We start from the raw sequence: 15,195 nt of genomic DNA on the forward strand, positions 1-15,195 counted from the left end.
TATTACATAAAGCAAGGTGGGTCCAAAGACTCAATGGAGTTACCTGTTTCTTTTCACTGAGCTTAATGTCCATGTCTGGTGCCTTCAGTACAGCAAGTGGTGATGCCAACCATCTCACAGACTGCTCTGCAGCCCTAGAGAAAGAGCAGGATGGATTATTATTGTATGTGGAGAAGACAAAGGACACAAGGACTGTCCAGCTTGGAAAATAATTAGATCTGACATCGTTAAAGATCTTTCCCTGGTCCTCACCAGGCAAGACATGGAGCTAGATGGATCCACTCACCCTTGTCTGTATGTCTGTACTCAGGCTTCCTGAAGAAATCCACACATCTCCTTCTATACAGACTCAGGAATTACTCAAGAAACTCTCTGCTTTTGAGCAGGTTTCTCAACTGGTTTGTAATACATTTTTAAGAGCAATGGGAAAAAGATGTTGTGTTCTTTATTTATGCGTTTTCAGTATTATTTCTCTATTTTTACATATTTTCAAAATGTAAGGTGCATTTCCTATGAACATCTGACATCACACTGTCATTGTCTTCCCTGATGCTCATCCTTACCAAACAGAAAATAAATTAAACTTGTAATAAACATGATATAATCATTGCTGAAGATAAATGAGGAAATTGTTCACTGCTATACATGGATAAAAGGTCCCTACTCTAATTAGTTAGCAATGCATAAGAGAAGGAAAAAATAGAAAAAATACAGCAGAGGTGCTCAGAAATTAACAAGAGCATGGAATGATGTTTAGATGCCAAGGTCTTAGCATAAATGATTTTTCTGTGTTTCACAGAGAAGAGAATTGGTGCACTCCTGCATCTTGTCTGGGGATGCCTGTGAAAAGTCAATCCATCTGTTCATTTTCCATTTTTACTGATTTATGAGCAGAAAAATACAGGCTTCATTAATGTGCATTGCTGTTAGAAGATGCAGCTAGGAAGCTGTGCACCCACAAAATTGAAACTGATATAAGCTTCAAGTTTCTACAAGCAGTGTTTTCATATCAAAGCTAATTTTCAGCCAAGCAGCTTGCAGTTCTCTGAGATTCTGGATTTGGCATACCCGTGCTTGCCAGGCCAATGCAAGTATAGAAGCACTTCTCTGAAAACTTCTGATTGCCTGTTTTCCAAACCACACCTGGCAGAGCTGTATTCCTGGGCAATAAGGCAACAAAAGGATAGGAATTCCTCTCCTTTGGAATATTTTCTAAAAATTTAATGCACATGAACTGAATTCTTTGCAAAAGACAGCTATTTGAAATTCTGCTAATGTGCTCTGGATCCTGTCAGATTAAACATGGAAAATCCATGGGTTTCAATTTTGTACAAGTAACTGTCCCTGTTATTTTGAGTGTCATTCATAGAGTCATAGATTTATTGTTATTGTTCTGCTTGATCATAACTGCAGCAGACATGCCATTTAGTAGCCTTACTGGCATTACAAATAGCCATCCTTTGGATTGCTTTTTTGATTAATTACATTTATGCTGACATCTAAAGCTTGTTAAAGATCTTCTAAGAAAACACATCCTTCTGTCAGAAAATGTGTCAAATTACATTATTTTCATGGGAACACATTGCTTTCAGTAAAAACGAGCATCAGAAATGGAAATGGAGCATAGTAATAAAGCAAATGATGCAAAATGTACATTTAGAGATAATAATGAAAAAGCTGAGATCTAAAGTAATAGATTTTCAAAGATGTTGCTCTTGGTGAAATCTTGAAATCTGAAAGTCTGCTGTAATTCAAGAATAAAAAGATGCTGACAATTCAGAACAATTCACAAAGTAGATATCTATTCTGGTTTTTAGTTCTCTTGTCTGTAGAATTTATCAAGTTTATCAATGCCAGTAGAGTCCTGCCTTCAGTTCCACCTTCACACCACTTGGGGCTGTAGGATAAGAACTACTCCTGCAAAAAAAAAAAACACTGATAACCCTGGAGCGAGCCATATAGATGCACTGGACTCATAGAAATCATTCAGCGTCAAGTCAGACATATGGGAAATAGACTAAATTATGTAAAATATCTCTGCAGTATCTCTCCAGTTATACCTTCCTTGGTCCATTTTGAGATTTAGATCCATATTTAATAAACATTTAAGCATCTGCTTTACTTAAGTACAAATAATAGTGCAAACATCTACTCATGGGCTCAAAGTCATGCATACATTTACCTAATTAACACAGAAAGTCTTGACTAAGTGGTTGTTTTATAGTGTATTTATAGAGTTCCCAGAATATCCAAGTTCCCTTCTCAGTGGGAGGGAAAACTACAGGTGATACAGCATGATTTGCTTACAAAATCTCTGCTCTGGGATTTTTTTTAACCCTGTAACATTCCTTTGTGAAGACAAAAAAAAAAAAAATGCAGACACAGTTTTCTGTGTTCTTGTGGGCTTCTGATGTTATTTCAGTTTCTGTATTTTCCACTAACCTTGGATTAAACAGGAATCATTTCTCCCTATTCAAAGTCCTCCTCGTGACAGCTTTACTGCCTAAGTTTTGTTCCTGTAGTCACTCTCTCTGTGCTAAGCTGCTGACAGCTATAGGGAAGGAAAAGGCTCAGATCTGCAAAAGAGAGCTATTTGAAATTCTTAACATTCTCTTTCTCATAACCCTATTACATTGCTGTCAATTTTTAGCCAGCCTTGACTATAGTTTATTTCCAAGCAAATGCTATTTTCAAGGAATGTACCCAACTGGCAAATTCAGAAAATGAAACACCCTGTTCAAAGGACAAGGTCAGTGGTGTTACAAGTCTTAGACATTTGCATCAGCTAGCAATGTGCAGCTAGCTATGGTGGCCTCTCCAGCCCAGGACAGGGCGAACCTTTGGAGATTTTCCATTCCTGACTGCCCTGAAAGGAGTGACCAACAATATGTTTTTCACTTCTGCCTGGTCCTTCTGCACCTGGGCAGATTTCTGTTCACAGGTAACCAGAACATTGCTAACCTAGTTCCAAAAGCACTCAGCAAACAGACAGTGCTGATTAACGAGCCAGTCCTGGTCAGTGAGCTCAAAGAATTTCCGCTGTTAAAGGCAGCATCTCAGTAGAGCATTCAGTATCTTCCATGACTGCCAGACTGATGCACAGGATCTGAATTCGTGCAAGACACCATTTGGAGCATCTATCACATCTATTCTCTTGAGCAAGCCACGTCCTATATCTTCAATCACACAAAATATTTGGCTGTTCTTCCCCATAGTATGCTTAACAAAAAGGCCACAATAGCACAAATCATCCTAACTGTGACTTTGGTTTGGCCACGTAGCAGATCTGCTTCCAATTCAAGATGAAGGAAATTGTAAAAGTTATGAAAACAAGTACTTGTGCTTAAGAAGTAACAAGAATGTAAGCAGCACTTCTCCAACTCATGAAAAGTTGGTTTTTACTGGAATTTTATCTTTTCACTTTTTTTTAAATCTGCAAATTTTAAGATTCTGAGATTTTTTTTCCTGATCAAATTGTATAGTTTCTGCATCTTCAGCTTCATTTATAACACCTCTGCAGTGTTTTCTACCATACTCTACTCAACTTGATAGCTTCTTCCCACAGAATCAGTTAGGCCTATATACATTTAGAAGAAGGAGCTGGCTTTTGGGGTGTAAATTAGTCTGCACAACAAATGTATTTCCACTTAAGTTATTTCTTCCAGTTAAAGTGGAAAGTTCTACCTGCAACCGATAGGATGCTGTTGTATTTTTGCATTGCTAAAACTATCTAGTACATACCACCCCACGTGCAATAAAATAATGTAACACCTGAACTTTTAGCACAGACACATGCAGAATATAAACATGTTAGAGGAGGATAGGTCTCTGATCTGTCCCCTAGGCACTGGGAATTTTCCTAGGAGCAATGTCTTTTCTCTGCCATCTAACCTAAGGGCACAGAAGCCTGTTACAGGTAAGCTGACCTTGTGTATTTTGTGCCAGCCAGAAGCTGTGCTCTTTTTCCCTCCTCCAAACAAAGCAGCTCTAGCTCTGGTGCACATTTGGCCTTGTTGACCTTGGCCTACAACTACTGAGAAGAGGCAACCCAGGGGTTAAGTAATAATCTATCTGCTCTCATAGCTATAGCTGGCATGCTATAGCTCTCCAACAGAGTTTGAATATTGAATATTAATACACAGCCACCTTTTGAGATGGACGTCTGTTGTTAAAAGCAATGTAAAACAAAAACTCTTATGACATACCTCCTCCACACAGAGCAGCTGCTCCCATTCCTGTTTGGTTCTTCATCAGAGGTGTGGAGTTCACAGAGGGAAATGTGAGAACTCAGATGAAGTGCCAAAGTTTTTTCTGCAAACATATTCTTCCTCATAACAATGACTTGAAAACAATCAAACACCTTGAGGAAATATAGAACCATCAGCAGTCACAAAACACAGCAGACATCACTTTACAAATACTACTATTCGCTGAAAGTCATCCTCCCTCCAGACAGATCTGAGTTTTCCTGTTTTGAATGAGGAAAGCCAACAGGGAGGGACTGAAGCCTTGACTCTTTCCTATCTCATTATAGGAATGAGTTTTAATCCATCTGGGATCCAACTGTCCACACATCCAGACAGAGAGATGTACAGCTCAGTTGTTAACTCAGCAGCCTTTCAGCAGGGAGACAACTGTACGTGCTTGTATCATGTGGGGAAGCTGAGCATCGGATGGGAGATAGAAGACAGAAAACGTTTCTGGAAAAAGTCGTTCATTGCTTTTTCATTGTCTGTACATTCTAGCTGTTTTGGGAATAATGCACCAAAAATCTTACCAGCCAGAAAACAGCAATAAAAGAGTCTTCAACTTTTTGATCTTTCCCCTTATTTTTCAGTTTTCTACTCTGGATTTGTTGGTTAGGGTGGCAAAGTCCTTCATACAGCCCCTGCAGTTCATAAAAGGTAAGGGATAGATTATGAGTAGCAGAAAGGGACTTCCAAATGCTCGTTATGAAAGTTTACTGTACATAAAAATGGAGTAGGTTCCTGAGCTGTCATACCTCAATATGGTCTCCAGTGTCTCTTGGCCTCTCCACACAGTCATCCTCAAGCTGCTGCAATGTGGCTCCAATACCAGTCCATCTTGCTTAAGAGGAAATGGCCTTCAGCAGCTGCTCATGCACGCCCCTACAGTTATCTGTTGGGAAGGTCTGGGTACAACTAACCCTGCTTAGTAAGAGAGACTGCACTCAGTGACCTGTCAATATACCTTTAACAGTCCAGCCCTGGCTGATCTTTTGTATTTGAGGGCAATGCTGCCTAAATCTGATAAAGCTGCCCCTCAGAACCTTTCTATCAACATAACAGAAAGACAGTTCAGCAGCAGACAGAAAAAGCCTAAGGCTGCAGTGGTGGTATTGCTACCGGGGACGTGCTTGTGGAGCTGCAGAAAGCAGAATATGCTTGTCTGTAGTCAGGTAAGGATATACAAGGAAATAAATCAGAACTCGTGGGCTGAAAGAAAATGTACAAAGAAAGAAAAGACAGGAAAAATACAATAGTAATAACAATAATGATATATAAAATACATATACAAAACTAGTGATGCACAAGGAATTGCTCACCATCCACCAACCGATGCCCAGCCAGTCCCCAAGCAGCAGCTGCCACCTGGCAACTCCCTACCATTTTTCAATCTTTTTTCTAGCATTTTCATCCTCTTTCTTCCACAAGTGCTGCTTGGGTACTGATTTACATGTGACAGTATGTACTGCTGTTTTTCTTGTGCAAACCTGGGGGTTTGCCCCTAGGAAATACAAACCATAGGGACACACTGGCTGCGTATATCCTTTGGCAGATCTTACAATCACAACTCAGCAGAGGTCTTAAAAGTATAATTTTCTTCATGCTTTATAAATTCCTGTATCTTAAAATGTACGTGATTGCGCTGTCTCTGAGGTTTATTTCACCTGTCCTACAAGAGGTTAAGAGATCAACAGTGAAAGAGCCTGCTAAGAAGTGGGAAGAATCAAGGCTTTCCTGTGCAAGTACAGCCTAGTCCCTAGGATCCATTGAGATCCATTATAAGTTCCTATGCCTTCTGTAAGTCCCTTTCTTATCAATATACATGCCAATCAACCTATTCTGGGTAGCAAAATTTGAACCTTTCATCAAATACCCCTGCAGAAAAATTGTTCTTTCTACCAAAGCTGTTCAATGAATTACAGAGAACGGTCCTGGTTTCAATACAGGATCTCACATACTGTTCAGCCACCAGAGACAGGTACCATATTTTGAGTCTATTTTGGCTGCAGTTTTTGTGTGCTTTTGCGTATTCAAGGGTATAATCCTTGGCCAAAACATTTCATCAGATATCTTAAAGATCTAATCCCTCCATTGCTGAATGGTGGCAGAACTCCCACTGACACCATGAAAACAGGATCAAGATCTTAATCTTTTATGCAAAGCATAAATGCATGTTTTTCAACTCTTGAACCCCAAACACCACCCATATCACTGCATTTTTCTGCTGTATATTGTTTAGTATTTGCCCAATGTTGAGTTTGCTACAGCTTCCACTTGACTCCCTGAGAAAAAGAGAAAAAATAGAGGGAGAGGATCTGTAGAACACAGATTTAAAAACAAAAAAAAATTCTGCCAAGAAATTTGGAGGCCAGCATGAGAAGTTTCACAGAAAGGAAAGCAGGACAAAACTGTGTTAAAGGAAAGGAATGGGTAAATTGATCCAAGTTCAACTGAATTCAGTGAAATTATAACAGTTTGGCCAATCCACTGAGTATTCAGCCTGTGAATAGTAATGGAATTTTAACATATTACATTTCACTAGTGTGCTTTACACAGATATTGTCCGGATTTTGAAATCTAATGACAGCGTAATTCATACCTAGCCTATGCAGACTGTCAACAAGTCAGCATGAATACTAAATTCAGTCTGAAGTAAAAAGTTGAAAAAATATTGCATGCTTTAAAAATTCTCTTGGAAATGACATGTAGCAAATATGCCTTAAAAGAAAATAGAGATTTCGGTTGGATTATGTATTCCATTGTAAATCTTGAGTAATATCAATTAAATCATTTTAGAGTTTCAACTTGAAGTCTTCCACTGGGCTTTCCAATGCATTAGAAGCAAAGTGGCTTTGGTTTTGTTTGTTTGGTGTTTTGTTGGTTTTTTTTTTTTTAATGCTTTTTTTTTTTTTTTTTAAATCTAAATCTGTGAAAACCTAGCAAATAGACAAATTAAGATGCTACTTTTAGAAAGAAAAATCATATTTCACAATAGCTGATGTTCAAATTACTCACTAAATAGTATTTATTTTCCTTGCTGAATTTTGTTCAGAATTTTCAGTTTAACACATCAAGCACCGTTTGACATTTCCTGGCAAAGGATAGAAACCATCACAGCATATAAGAAATCCATCCCAGCTGCCTTGGAGTGATATCTGCTTGGTAGCATATGGACCCATCCTATGGCACTTACAGTCTTCTCACATTTATGGCAACAGAGGCAGTCAGAAATACCCAAGGAAACAGAATTTGCCAGATTAGTAACTTTAAAAAGTTGTATGAGGACATTTTGAAGAGCAGCCAAATGAAAGACAGGAAAATACCCACCAGATGGCTGCAGCTGGCAGCGCACTGGGAGTGCCCAGATGTCATGTACTGCATCTCCACATCACACCGTGCTGGGGCTCAACTTCCCCTGACAGATGAGTTATGAGTTTTCATCCCCGTCATCTGTGAAGTAGGCTTTCCTGTCTTAATTCCACAGCTTGGCTCTGATTTTCAGCTCGGATAAGTGCCTATAGATCTCTCACGGTGTTGACAATACTGTACAGAGAGAGATATAAAATAAAAATTATGTCTTGTTATCATTCAGGAAGTACCCCATAAAGCTCAGCACCACAAGCATTGATAACGATTTACCTAGGAAACTAAATCTGTGCAATCCCACTCCAGCTCTCAAAGGCTTATTTCATCAACCATAGAGAAAAGTCACCCCCGGTACACCAGGCCCATCTGTGAGAACTCTTGTCAAATGAACTGACTGCAATTGGCCCCGCATCCTTTCAAGCCCCAGGAGTGGGACATGAGGTCAGTGTCTCCTCCTGCTGTACCAGCTGCCACCTTACCTCTTCAGAAGACCTTTACCTACAGCATTGTGGAAGCCATCACATCTGCCTATTTTCTCAGCATAAACAAAGCCCTGGTCTGGGAACTGCTCTTTCTTCTCTCTTTCACTATATTCTGTGGATAGCTCATGTCCATGCTGTGGCTTTTGAAATGCCAACTGCTGAGACTTTAATCAAGCACCTGGCTCTGTTCAAACTGAAAATCATAAAAACAGTTCTTAGGTCTCTCTTCCGACTCTTAAAAAATGATTCTTTAAGTCTCCAAATACTCTTTCAGAGCTTTTTGCATCCATACAGAAGGGAGATCCCCTGAGCAGGCCATGGATGCAGAGTGAAACTTGGGATATGTTTGTCTGATGTCTGATCACCAAAGTCAGCTCTTTTGAAAAGGAAGTAAAAGAACACAGCTGAAACCATTCTGTATGTGACACCGTGGTCAGTACTTGTCCCTTTCATGTGTAAAATGGCAGTGTTACTGTCTGACTGTGTGATGAACACAGGGATTTCCTTAAAGTCACCAGTATTGCCTTGGAATAAAATTATCAGGGAGAGCAAACAAAGCCTGCAGTGTTCTTGGAAAAGGGAAATCACAGCTATGCTTTTGTTTTAGCAGCTATAATAATTCACCCATAGCTCAGTAAGTACTCCGCACCTTAGTTTATAGAAAAGCACAGAAGACCCAGGATTTGCACCTGTTCAGCTGCAGAGACATCTGGTTGGGTCCGAAGAGGCTTCGTTGCTCTCTTCCTTGCATGGATCCTCCTGGTGAGAGCAGCATTCCCTCCGAGAATGAAGACATAGGAAGCACGTGGCTGCCCTTGGCAGGACAGCGGGGTTTATTTCTTTCCTTGTTTGTCTTATGGAGGCTGTTTCCCGAGGCTTGGATTTAATGCTGAGATCCAGTGTCCTTGGGGTATTTTCTTACTTACTGGAAAGGGAAGTTTATGTGTATTTTCGGAAAATGTGTTTTGATTTAATTTGCTTGTTGTTTCTCTTTTAGGATCTATTTTTTTTCCCAAGCAGCAGAAAACTAAAATTATGGGCTTCAAAGGGTCCTGCAACTGTACCAAACACGATCCAGATGCAAGAGTGAAGAAAACATTTACAATATGATCCAGCTATGGTTCAACCAGTCACAACCACCCCAGCCGCCTTCTCAGCTGTCCTCTGTCACAGATGAATAAAGTGTCTGTGGGAAATGATTTGCTGATAAAGTAATAGTAATTCTTATTTCCAAAATATGTTTGGCAATACAGAAAGCTATTCTGATCACTGCACTCAGGTTGCTCCCAGCATTAAAAAAATAGCTAGAAGCAGAAACCTTTAAGTAGGAACTGGCACAGTGCTCGCTACAAGCAGAAAGCAGCCACAATGGTGAAGGGAACACTGTGAAGCATTACCCTGGGAGCTGCATGGCACAGTGCTCAAGGGTCCTGCCCCAGTCTCCCTCTGCATAGTAATTAAAGGGAGGTCATAAATTCCATCACCCTTAAGCAGAAGCACAAGATCCTCTGACAAGCAGAGCGCTTGGCAAAGATACTAAGCAATGTCCCTGTGGCGGGTTGTTATGCACCCTTCATCTAGAAACGCCCTGGGGTCATTTTGCATCATCCCATGCTTCCAAAAAGCTGAGGTCTTGATAGCATCCACTCTGTTTATTTACTGAGAAGGAGGGATGAAAAGCAGATTTCAATGTGTACAGCCTTTCCTGCCTCCAGCTGCAAGCTCAGCAACACCAAGTCTTCAAGCTCAACAAAGCTTTGTACTGCAGCTGTGCCCTGCAATGTAGGAAAGCACTTCCACTAACTTTTCCTGTCAGCCTCAGCACTTAGATTGCTGCTGCTCCCCTCCCCAGGAGAGCAGAGCTCCCACTTAACCTACTGAAGCCACCTGCTCTCCCCTCAGCAAGCTGGCCATCTTCTGCAATGCATCTCCCTTACAGAGGAGGTTTGGTCCCCCAGCCCTTGCTCACCCATGTCAGTTTGCATTGTCAGGACAGTGAACTGCATTTCATGATGATCTTCCCTCCAGATAGATCCAAAGCATTTTGTAAACAATTATGTAATTAAGCAAACCAAACCGAGGAGGGAAGGCAAATTCCTGTACAGCAAATTCTATTTGGATGTTGACAAGCAGATATTTTACTATCATCCCAGCAGGAGAAATGAGAACTCTTGGTAGGGAAACTCAGAGTGGAAAGGAAATATCTGCATGACCCACAGGTAACAAGTCAGATGATTTACAGTTCCATCTAGACAACAAGCAACTTACAAGGCAGGCCGGTTCTCTTTCTCCACTGCTCCCAGGGAGAGATTGCTGCAGAGTCTCACTGAGCTGCTGGAGATGAATGACCAGTTTCTTGCCTCCATCTGTTTGCCACCACATGAGATCGACCTCACACTACAGTGGTACATCTCTAGTGAGCTGCTGCTGAGAGAGAATAGCCAACAGGGGATAAATCAAAATAAGTTACTAAAATGGCTTTCTTGTTTTCCAGTTTTTAATGCTCCTTGTAGTCTGCCTTTTCCCCCATAGGTTAAAAATTACTCTAGATTTTCAGGCATTGATGGGGGCCAAAACCTCTACATCCTACACAAGATTTTGAGACTGAAAAATGAAAATACCAGGAGAGGAAAAAAATATTTGCAAATAAAAAGCATTCTTGCTCTATTGGCTTTTCTCATATCATGGGAGTCATACAACAGCTTGTTTTCTTGGATCCTCTTCCAAATAATTCTTTGTCTCTACTGGTGGTGAATAAGACCCATGCTCATCAAACACTTCTGTTACCCAATGTAATCACACAGACAAAGCCTGCCTGGATGCATGTTCTCATTCGGGCAAATCTAGAGACCCACTACATGAAAAAACTGAAGGGCAGCAAGAGTACTGGAAGACAGAATACAGAGGTCAACTTCCCTTATAGCACTGAAGAAACCCTCATCCAAACTGCCCTGATCCAAAAATTGACAATGTGGGTCTGGATCGGGAAGAATGGTAAGATTTAGTTCGTTTCATATCCTGGCCAACGAAGGTCAACTAGAGAGATAATAAAAAATGTTTTACCTGTGGCATGAGGTGAAGGATAAATGGAAGTTACTGCAACTTCCCTGTCTGGGGGAGTTACAACACAGAGAGTGCCAAAGTGAAACAAGGATCTTTTCAAGCCAGGATAGTGCTTAACTTATCATGCTTGTTTCTGATTGTGTTTCACTTCACGTTTCCAGGCACACTAAAAATATATGACTAAATAGGTAACTCCAGTGTGGAAATTTCCATTTTAAACTAGCATCCTTCCAAAAAAAAAAAAAAAAAAAAAGAAAAAAAGAAAAAGAAAAAAACATGGAAAAATAGACAGCTGCCCAAAGGCTATCTTATTTGCATAATGAGTGCTCCCCATCAAAAAGAAAAATTAAAGCCCTTTTAGTTCAAATTTAACGTTAGCAACATTCTTGAAAACTGCCCCAGGGTGCAGAAATATGCATAAGTGTTTCTACTCTGGTGCCAGAAGTGATTGCACCTTCAGGAATGGCTTTTTAAACCATTTCACACTCTCACTCAAACTATTTAAATACCTGCTTGCAGCTCCCATGCTGTTTTTTGTTACAGACTCCATCATAAATGCTGAATCCCAAGCACCTCTCAAGCTACATCCTTGGGAAAGCATGGGAAGTCACACAGGGACAAGGGATGCTCATTTCCAAAAGGATCTGCCACAATTCGTAGACCTCCTAATCACATCTGATGGCTTTCTGAAGTCCCCTCTCACATAATAGTGGCATTGTAAATCAGATGCCTGGGATGCTTGAAGAATAGTTTAAAACTTTCTTGTCTTCTTAAGTTCCATATTTTTCCTTTGCTTTATACAATGCTTTCCTTAAGCTTTGTATAAACATAAGGTAAGAAAGCTGTTGTTCATGTTTCATTATTTCCCCACTGAGAAGCCACAATAAGTTTTCTCTCTCTTCAAGCAACAGCCTACGACACAAATCTAAGTCTGTTATTCCTACATAGTTCCTATTCTTATGGAACATTTTCAAATGGCCACATAAGCACCAAATTTTAGAATAAGTCATTATGATATACAATGAAAAAAAAAAAAAATCATCTCTCCCATCTTATTTTGCTGCACAAAAAAAAAAAAAAAAAAAAAAAAAAAAAAAAAAAAAAAGCAAACAACCACAACATAGCTTTCAACAACATTCCAACGAAGATTAAAATGAAAAACAAAACAAAACAAAAACTAGTGGTAAGAATAATGAGCAAAGCAAATGGGTGGGCTGTCTGTTGGTGTTCTCTGGTAAAGCCCGGAGTCAGTCTTGAAGCTCTGTTTCAGTAAAGACATGAGCTGCTGGACTCCAAACAGGACAATCAAAAGAAATTCTGTGGTTAACGCTATACAGATCTTAAAGGTCCATTTTGACCTGAAAATCTGCACTGGATGCCTACACTGCTGTGTTAGTTCAGGACCTGTACTCAGACTCAAGTTCTGTGGTTCACACGACGACTCTGGTCTGCACTACACCACGCATCTCGCCTGATGGTTACACATCTGCATGAAAGGGATTGGACTGAACTGGATTTGCCCTCTAGCTGGGAAGCATGTTCAGTACAGAGGATTTAAACATTATGGTGAAGATCACAGTTTAAGAAAAGAAAGACAGAAAAAGTTTGCCTGCATGTCATAAACAAGTCTGCTCCAAATAGACTGTATTATTAATTGGTATTCCTTATCCCTCACAGTTAACATTTCTGCCACTTGACAAGAGCACAGTTACTACCCTGCAGACTACGAGACCTGTCACACACCAAGAATAACAGCTGAGAAATGGGAGCAATTAAAAGGTTAGCAACTATTTCACGTTTATTTCTAGGATATGATTATGTAATTATGTGCACTAAACAGACATGGAAAACAACAGCCGGAGCACAGAGAATCAGCGGACAGAACAAACGACTGTATTTACAAGGCATATTGTTAACGATGCCTAATGTAATCTGTCAGAGTGACACTATGAGGGACTAATTAAAGCAAAACCAGAACAATAACGTGTGCTCAGGAAAAACACTGGGGATAGCATGGACAGACTTCAGGATTCTGCAAAGAGCTCATGTCTGCCAGCATGAAGTGTTCTGTGGTAGTACATTTTACTTTCTTTGAAGCAAAGCCTTTTCCACGAGGATAGCTTTCAATTTAACTCTGCAGCTGAAGGATTTCAAAAGGATTCAAGAAGTATAAATGAATGTTTTTTTAAAAGTACTCTTGAACCCTGCACAAGCGTGTCCTTGTAGCACAGACTACAGGGATGCTGACCAGATCAGGCACGCCACATCGATGGGCCCATAAGGGAGAAAGACAGTCCTGCTGCACATCAAGCAGAGAGAACCATGCACTGCTGAGGCTGTCACGTGTCAAGCTCTGGGAATTTCAGTAAATTAGATGCATTCTCACCAGAGGCTGTTATTTTGAAGATGTCCTAAAAAGGCCTGATTTAAAATTCACTGGAGTTACAGTATTTCAATACTGCTCGTTACAGTAGGAGTTCATCTAGTTACCAGGCTTCTGTCCACAAATCCATTTCTGACCACTGTCATGCTTCATTGTTTCTGGCTGGAGCCAGGTTCTGTGGAATGACTGTTCAGTGCTCAGAGTGGTCTGCAGAGAATATGAACTTGCAATTGCACACTTTCAGTGGCTAATATTACTTCACTTTTGCTATCACCAGTTGGCATACAGAACCTACAAAGTCAGGCAGCAAACCCAGGACACAGGACACAATGCTGCATCCCAGCACCCACCACTTTGTTCCACTCATCAACGATTGATCACCCCAGCACGGAGTTTGGCCACAGAGCAGTGCAGCAGTGATTATAGCTCCAGCTGGGAAGAGCGAGGCCCTCGCAGGGATGGCTCTATCCTTTCCTGTGGACAGACTACATGAATGGCAGAAAATAAGCCTGATGTGCTGGTTCATGTTAGGCTTTTTTCAGATCCGCCCGGTTTTTATTCATCTTGAGTCTGGCTTCCACAGGGGCAGGAGGAAGGCCATCTTTGAAGAACAGTCAGAGGATGCTGTGCAACTGTACAATATCACCCTCAGTCACATAAATCACTTTTAAGGGAAGAGTTTCATAACAATCCCAGACATGCCTAATGGTTCCTCTGCCAGTCTCTGGACAAAGCCTGAGACTGTAAATAAAATGAAATCATTACGCAAAATTATATGTATTGCTACAGTGCTTGAGATCCCCAGATGAAACAACACCTTGCTTTCATAGAATGGCTCAGGTTGCAGGGGACCTCGAAGATTATTGAGTTCCAATCCCCCGCCATGGGCAAGATTGCCAACCAACAGATCAGGCAGCCCAGTGCCCTATCCAAGCTGGTCTTGAATGCCTCCACAGTTGGGGCATCCACAACCTGTTTGGGCAGCCTGCTCCAGTGCCTTACCACCATATGAGTACAAAATGTCTTCCTAACACCTAATCTAAATCTCCCCTTTTTTAGTTTAAAGCTATTTGCCCTTGTGCTGAGCAAAGCTCTGCCTGAAGTATTCGTCGTTCCAACAGAAAGGACCCTGGGGCTGGAAGAGGTTTGTGCCAGCTGAGAAGAGAGGTTTTGCAGTACCACACGAAGCAGGTAATTTGCTAAGCCTTATTTTTTATCATTGTCATTATTAAATACATTACCTGAGCCCTCTCCAGCACTGTAAAGCATGATAATCTCCTCAAGCTATGCTTCAGGATGCATATTATACCCCCCACCAAACTTATTGATTTAAGTAAAGTATGTGTGCTATATTTACTTACGGTTTTCAAGGCTCATGAATGCTATTGTAATTGTTTTCATAATACAGATCAATAAGTACAGTCAAAACAGGCCCTGTCTGCCTCAGGGGACAGCCATTAAGAGTGACTGGGTAACAGCTATTGCAGGAGATCTTTCTGCCCAGCAAACAAAAGAAACTTGCTTTAAGCTCTCCTTCGGAAAAAGCCTCAATTTGCAACTCAGTCCTTGAAGTGTTTTCTAAGCAAAGGTGACAAGAGCTTTCACTCAGAATTAAGGAATTGAGTTTACCTGGCAGTATGTTATTTTTTAATGT

At 40.7% G+C, this 15,195-nt stretch overlaps 2 long non-coding RNA genes across 2 annotated transcripts; both read right to left on the reverse strand.

Annotated features, from left to right (window-relative positions):
• Positions 1-27: 27 nt before the first annotated feature.
• On the reverse strand, positions 28-4,875 carry LOC128077881 (uncharacterized). The gene is made up of 3 exons (XR_008205204.1): positions 4,778-4,875; positions 4,206-4,360; positions 28-134 (listed from the first exon to the last, which is right to left on the reverse strand). It is a non-coding gene; the product is annotated as an uncharacterized LOC128077881 (long non-coding RNA).
• Positions 4,876-5,008: 133 nt separating this feature from the next.
• On the reverse strand, positions 5,009-10,515 carry LOC128077791 (uncharacterized). The gene is made up of 5 exons (XR_008205186.1): positions 10,364-10,515; positions 8,785-9,020; positions 7,575-7,790; positions 7,263-7,443; positions 5,009-5,168 (listed from the first exon to the last, which is right to left on the reverse strand). It is a non-coding gene; the product is annotated as an uncharacterized LOC128077791 (long non-coding RNA).
• Positions 10,516-15,195: the final 4,680 nt, after the last annotated feature.

The sequence above is a fragment of the Tympanuchus pallidicinctus genome, unplaced genomic scaffold (genome assembly GCF_026119805.1).
Source record: "Tympanuchus pallidicinctus isolate F22 unplaced genomic scaffold, pur_lepc_1.0 scaffold16, whole genome shotgun sequence".
Taxonomy (NCBI): Eukaryota; Metazoa; Chordata; class Aves; order Galliformes; family Phasianidae; genus Tympanuchus; species Tympanuchus pallidicinctus.